The sequence below is a fragment of the Dipodomys ordii genome, unplaced genomic scaffold (genome assembly GCF_000151885.1).
Source record: "Dipodomys ordii isolate 6190 unplaced genomic scaffold, Dord_2.0 Scaffold147, whole genome shotgun sequence".
Classification (NCBI taxonomy): Eukaryota; Metazoa; Chordata; class Mammalia; order Rodentia; family Heteromyidae; genus Dipodomys; species Dipodomys ordii.
In genome coordinates this window covers 979,647-986,161 of record NW_012267363.1, presented here as the reverse complement: position 1 = coordinate 986,161, position 6,515 = coordinate 979,647, and the positions used below count along the sequence as shown (strand labels likewise).

Sequence of the window (6,515 nt, the reverse complement as noted above, 5' to 3'; positions counted from 1 at the left end):
GTTTGAACAAGTTCCTGCCAGGCCAGAGGTTCTAAGGAAGCACAGCTGGATCTCTTAAAAAGCCTGGGCAGATGTTTATCTTTCCTTCTAGCCTGCCTGGTTACCTCCTCCTGGGCTGTGCCAGCCAAGGGCACTGCCTGGGGAGACAAATTAGGCAAGACACAGGGGCCTCTGGTACCTTCTGCTAAGAGTACAGGCAGCACTGGAGGCTGAGAGGCAGAGGGGGAAGGGCAGGTAGGCAGGACCTGAGCTTTTCCCTTAGAGTTTTTTCCCTCTTCCTTTCTGTCCTCACTACCCGCCCCCCAGCCATTCCAATGCCCCCCACCTCTGGAAAAGCTGAATTGGGATTCGATCCCCAGCCAGTTGCTGAGTTCCGGAGCAGCTGTCCTGAGCTTTGGGGGGAAGGGGAGCCAGGAATGCTGGGGCTGAGGCCTGGGCTGCCCCAGACAGAGCCGCTCTGAATTCTGGGAATGTTTGTGCAGCTGGAGCCCATTAGGGGAGGGAGCTGGGCGCTTATTAATCCCAGCCTTGTTCCCCGGGAGGGGCCAGGCCCTGCATAGGAGCTGAGGGGGAGGGAGCTCTGCTATGGGAGGGAGGCTGTCCCCCAGCCCTTAGCCCCTGCTTGCTTGAGTCTCAAACAGGAGCTTGGAGAGATGGGGCTCCGCCTCTCAGGCACATGGTGCACACTTGTGGGGGGGCATGTACCACATTTGTAGGGAGGTGGGAGTGTGGGCACATGTAAAGGGGCTCTTGGGTACATGGGAGTTTTGACAGAAAGTGTCCCCGGGGGTCCTGAGAGGAGTGCTGTATATTTCTGGGATCCTCATACTTGTTCGTCCAGGAGCTCCTGCTGGCTAGCACGCTGGCTAATAGGAGAACAGAAGGAGGCGGCCAAGAATTCTTGTTGCCCCAAGAGTTTCAAGGTATTCATATAAAACTTGAGGACTGAGTATGGAAACAGGACATCTGCATGGAGCCCCGAGGATCCCATCCTACAACAACTCTAAGAAGTACCATTATGGAGACTCCAATATAAGAAGCATCTCCAAACAGGTTTGAGTAGTGTCCAATACTGCAGCACACAGTGCTCCTGATTGTAGTTTTGGAATCTTGAAGGCTTGAGTTTGTTTCCAAGCTGGCTCTGCTATGGTGTAGTACAAAGAGTGGTGGAGCTCAAACCAAAAGGCTAACATATTTCTAGTTCTGCTGGAATCGTACAGCCATTCATTTCTCACCTGCTCCAAACTTTCTAATTTCTCCATCATTGGGGCAGTGTCTGTCCTGTGCATCTCCTAACACTGTTCTATAGACTGTGTCCACTGCCCATCTATGTATCCATTTGCCAACCCAATCAGTAAGCTGCTTGAGTGGCTACATCAGGCCACCAAAGTGAACAAGGCCCTGACTTCAGGAGTGTGTGCTTGGTGAGGTGGGCTCAGGTACACCCAGTGTGTAAATGTGGGCCACGTGCAAATTAGGCCATGCAGGCATACATGTTTGTAGGATGAAATCTGGGATTGCCCTGTGTGCTGAATGGCCCAGTGCAGTGCCAGAGGTGGTGAGGCCAATCCTCTAGGACAGAGCTGTGCATATTTCCAGCTTGGGTCCAGGCTGCCAGATGCTCAGGAGAGAAATATCAGAAAGTTCCCGAGGCTGTGCACCAGTGGCTAGCTACTCAGGAGGCTGAGATCTGAGGATCACAGTTCAAAGCCAGCCCGAGCAGAAAAAGCTGTGAAACTCTTATCTCCAATAAACCACTCAGAAAACCGGAAGTGGCACTGTGGCTCAAGTGGTAGAGTGCTAGGCTTGAGCTGAAGAGCTGAAGGACAGCACCCAGGCCCAGAGTTCAAGCCCCATAACCAACAAAAAGAAAGAAAGAAAGTTCCAGAAGGTTGGGGAGGTGGCTCAGTGGTAGAGTGCTTGCCTTGCATGCATGAGGCCCTTACTCAGTACCACATAAACAGAAAAAGCCGGAAGTGGTCCTATGGCTCAAATGGTAGAGCGCTAGCCTTGAGCTGAAGAGCTGAGGGACAGCACCCAGGCCCAGAGTTCAATATCTATGACCAACAAAAAGAAAAAGAAAGTTCCAGAATGAACTCGTTGATAATTGGAGAAGTTTGAGGGCCAGGAAAAATATCCTTGCATCCTATTTCAGGAACAGAGAAGATGGCACCTGACTAGGGCCTTTAAAAAGGGACAAGCTTCAGTGGCCTTCAGTGAGCAACAATTTCCTGGAAGGAATAAGGAGAAGGGGGTAGCTGGGTAGAGGAGCACAAGACAGAGAAGGGGCAGTTTTACAAAAGGTTGTCTGCCTCAGTCATGCCAGAGACTTTGGACATGGAAGGAAGAAAGGCCCTCTTCTCCCTCCTCTCTGTTTCCATAGGACTCCACAGACTTCAGAACATCTCCATTCGATATATGGGCTAAAAGTCACTCAAAATTCAGAAGTCTACGTGCAATGTATCATGCCTATAATCTTAGCTACACAAGAGACTACCATCTGGGGGCTGGGAATGTGGCTTAGTGGTAGAATGCTTGCCTAACATGCACAAAGCCCTGGGTTCAATTATTCAGTACCACATCAACAGAAAAAGCTGGAAGTGGAGCTGTGGCTCAAGTGGTCGAGTGCTAGCCTTGAACAAAAGAAGCTCAGGGACAGTGCCCAGGCCCTGAGTTCAAGGACTGGCAAAAAAAGAAGAAGAAAAATGAGGCCATGATCTGGAAGATCAAGGCTCAAAATCCTTGAAAATTCATCTTCAAAATAACCAGCCCAAAGTTGGAATGGGGGTGTGCTTCAAGTTGTTTAGAGCCAACAGGGTAAACATGAGGCCTTGAATTCAAACTCCAGAACCCACAGGGAAAGGGGTGGGGGGGTGGAGGGTTGGGGGCGTAGGACCATTTCAGAGAATTTCCCAGGGGGACTGGAAACCACAGAGAACCATGTTTGGCAATTATCATGACCAAATCTTTAAATATTGGGAATACATGAGGAATGGGAATAGCAGTCTGAGAATTACCCAGTCATATTCCAAGTGGTCCCCTCTGGATATAACCAGCCATTCATTTTAGGCCCAGATAGTCGGCTCTCCCTCTCCCCATCCTCCTCCTTCTCCTCCCTCCCCTCCCCCTCCCCCTCCCCTTCCCCTTCCCCCCTTCCCCCCCCTCTCTCTCTTTTTGTTGGCCATGGGGCTTGAATTCAGCTTAGATGATATCCCTGAGCTTTTTCACTCAAGGTTAGCACTCTACCACTTTGAGCCACAGCTCTACTTCTGATTATCTGGTGGTTAATTGGAGATAAGACTCACATGAACTTTCCTGCCTGGGCTGGCTTTGAACAGGGATTACAGGTGTGAGCTGAGTATAATGTTTCACATTAGAATTATAGGCACCTGGCCCAGGTTGTCTCTTAACCAAGCACTCTTTCTCTACTCTTAGATCTCAGTGCACATGGGCAAGGGACTAGCACCAAGGCTGCCTGTTGAAGAGAATTAGGGGTGGAGGGGGAGGCACAAAATTCTGGAGTTCCTGCATTGAGTTCAAGTCCAACATGGAAAACAGCTTCCCTGGAGGAGCTATTCTTTTTTTTTCTTCTTGTATTGGTGCTTAAACTCAAGGCCTAGGTGCTTTTTTCACTCAGGGCTGGCACTCTACTACTTGAGCCACACTTCCACTTCTGACTTTTTGCTAGTTAGCTAGAGATAAGAGTCTCACAAAAGTTTCTGTCCGGGATGGCTTTGAACTGGAATTCTCAAATCTCAGCCTCCTGAGTAGCTAGCATTACAAGCTTGAGACACTGGTGGCTGATGTAGCTCCTATTCTGATGCGAGAGGTCATTTGTTTTCTAGGAACATCTAGCATGCTAGTAGAGACATAGCCTCTGTCTTTGGGGATCCCCATGTCTGCCAGTAAAGGTAGGACAGACAGACAGACAGACACAGACACAGACACACACACACACACCACCTAAATCCACAAGAGTTATTAACATGGAGCAAATATATGAACTATGTGCCACATGCTCGTTATAAGCAATTAAGAGTTTCAAGATGATTGACAGGAGAAATATGGTGGTAACTCAAGGAAGTTCCCTAGAGCAAGACCATGTGTCATTTCTCTGTATACAGGTATTCCCTGACTTTCTGTATTCTTGGAGAGGGCCACAGGAAGATCATTGGATCAGGTTCAGGGGGTGCTCAGGTTTGTGCTAGGCTCTGATACCAATTTGCTTTGTGACTCTGGACAAGGTACAATCTCCCTGAACTTGTAAAATATAACTCTAATTGTACTGGCTGAGCCCTCAGATCCCTTCCAGCTCAAATGTGCTGGACTTCCTGGCCCCCGCCCTCTCACCCCTGCTTCCTCTCCCTCCGAGCTTCCCCTGTGGCTGACCTTCCATTTGGTCTCTCCTGAGGCAGGTGGTCCAGCCAGCTGCTTGGCCTGTGTGGAGAGATCCCACCCACAGTGTGGGGTGGTGCTCAGTGAGGGGGGGCTGTGACCCAAGTTGCTGGTGGCTGGGGTTTGGTATACAAGCTGGGGCACAGACATGACTTTAGACAGTTTCCCTAGCATCTTTCAGAAGGGGAGATGTGTGAGGAGAGAGAGCGGGGCTCAGGAGGTGTCATGGTTCAGGCTGCGGTGGGTCTGCGTCCCTTGAGAAGGCCTGGGAGCAGCCGTCATGGAAGAACAGGTTGAACTCAGCTTCCCCTGAGCTTGGGGATATGGACTCAGGCTGGGCCAGGCTGGGTGGTTCCTGCAGCTGCTGGGTGGGTGTGCTTGTTCAGGAGAAGCTGGGGGTGTTGTGTGGACTGGAAGGGACAGCTGGGTCTGCCAGGAATCCTGGCCTGACGTCCCTCCTGGAAGCTTCCCCTCCTCCCACCCTTCTCACTTGCTCGAATGAGGGAGTCTCTACCTGCTCAGAGCAAAAGGCCAGACTGCAGCTCAGGAGAAGCAGAGAGGGGTTGAGCCCAGGGGAGCCAGGTCATCCCCTTCTCGGTACTTCTCTATCAGAAAGTCTTCATGAAAAGCACTTGGGTGACACGGAGTAGGTGGCATCAGAGGGTGGCTGGATGGCTGAATGGGGATTCAATGCATCTGTTCATGGAGCCAGTCACTTCCCACCGACCTTTGCCCTTGTGCTAGTTCTCAAACTAGTAGTGCTGGAAAATCACCTGGGTGATTTGTTAAAATCCATAATGGTGGGCCAGATGTGGTGGTGCATGCCTGTAATCCCAGCTTTTGGGGAGTCAAAGATTTGGATGAACACAGTGTGAGAACAGAGCAGGCAAATAGTGAGGACCGCCCCCCCTCCCCCTGCACAATCTCAACAAACAAGCTGGGCATAATGATTTACATTAGAATTCCAGGAGGCACAGGCAAGGAGGATTGAGATCTGTGGCCAGTCCAGGTAAAACTTCAAGACCCTCTCTAGAAACACATGAACAAAATGAGAATACTATCTGTCATCAACCAGAGATTTGGATTCCCCAGTTCTGGGCTGGGCTTGAGAGCCTGGATTGCCTACAGATTCCCAGGTGTTGCTGCCACCCTGCAGCGCTCTGTCTTGTCTCCTCCCAACTCAGCTGTCCCATCCCTCCCTGTCTTAGCCCCTGCCCTCAGCAAACAAGAGCCACCCCAGCTGTTGGGGGCCAAGCACAAGGCTGGTGTGGCAGAGGGCCAGGGTCTGACCTTGCTGGAGCCAAGGAGGGAGGGTGTGGAACTGGTCTCAGCCTGGTTTTTCTGTCTGAGCCTGGCTCAGGCAACACAATAGGGTGATTCTCCATGTCTCCTTTCCTCTCTTCCCCAGCACAATGACCCTTAACCTGTGAGAGCCCTAGGAATTCATAAATGGACTAAGCGTCATCTGTGGACAGTTTTCCAGTGGATCCCAGAATTGTACATTTGTTCTTCAAATAGGTGTGGAGGATGTTGTGTGAAAAATAGAAGGGCATTAGTTTTCTTTCTTCTCCCCCTGCCCCCAGCAATATTGAGGTTGGAACTCAGGAACTTGTGCTTGCCAAACAGGCACGCTCCAGCCCCTTTTGTTTTTGCCATGTTTCAAATAGGGTTTTGCTTTTATGCCTGGACTATGATCTACCTATTTACAGTTCCTGAGTAGCTGGAATGGCAAATGTGCAAATCCACCCTCAGCTTTATGGTTGAGGTAGGGTCTCTGAAACTTGTCTGCCTGGGTTGGGGCCTCAAACAACGATCCTCCTAATTTTAGCCTTCCATGTAACTAGCATCATAGACAGGAGCCACCACCCTACAGAACACTTAGTTTTAATGAATTGAAATGGATACTTTCTTAACTTTTAAAAAATGATAAAATATTTCACACCTATCACAGGCTTGTTATCAGGATAAAATGTCCCACAGGGCATGGTGTTACATGACTGTAGCCCCAGCTACTTGGGAGACTGAGGCCAAGAGGATTATATGAGTCCAAAAGTTCAGGGTCAATCTGGAAAACAGAAAGAGACTCCTCTTTTTTTTTTTTTTTTTTTGGTGCCAGTCCT

At 50.0% G+C, this 6,515-nt stretch overlaps 1 pseudogene; it reads left to right on the top strand.

The window, feature by feature from the left end:
- The first annotated feature begins 758 nt into the window (after window positions 1-758).
- The window catches only part of LOC105997501, an 11,307-nt pseudogene continuing 5,550 nt past the window's right edge, over window positions 759-6,515 (top strand).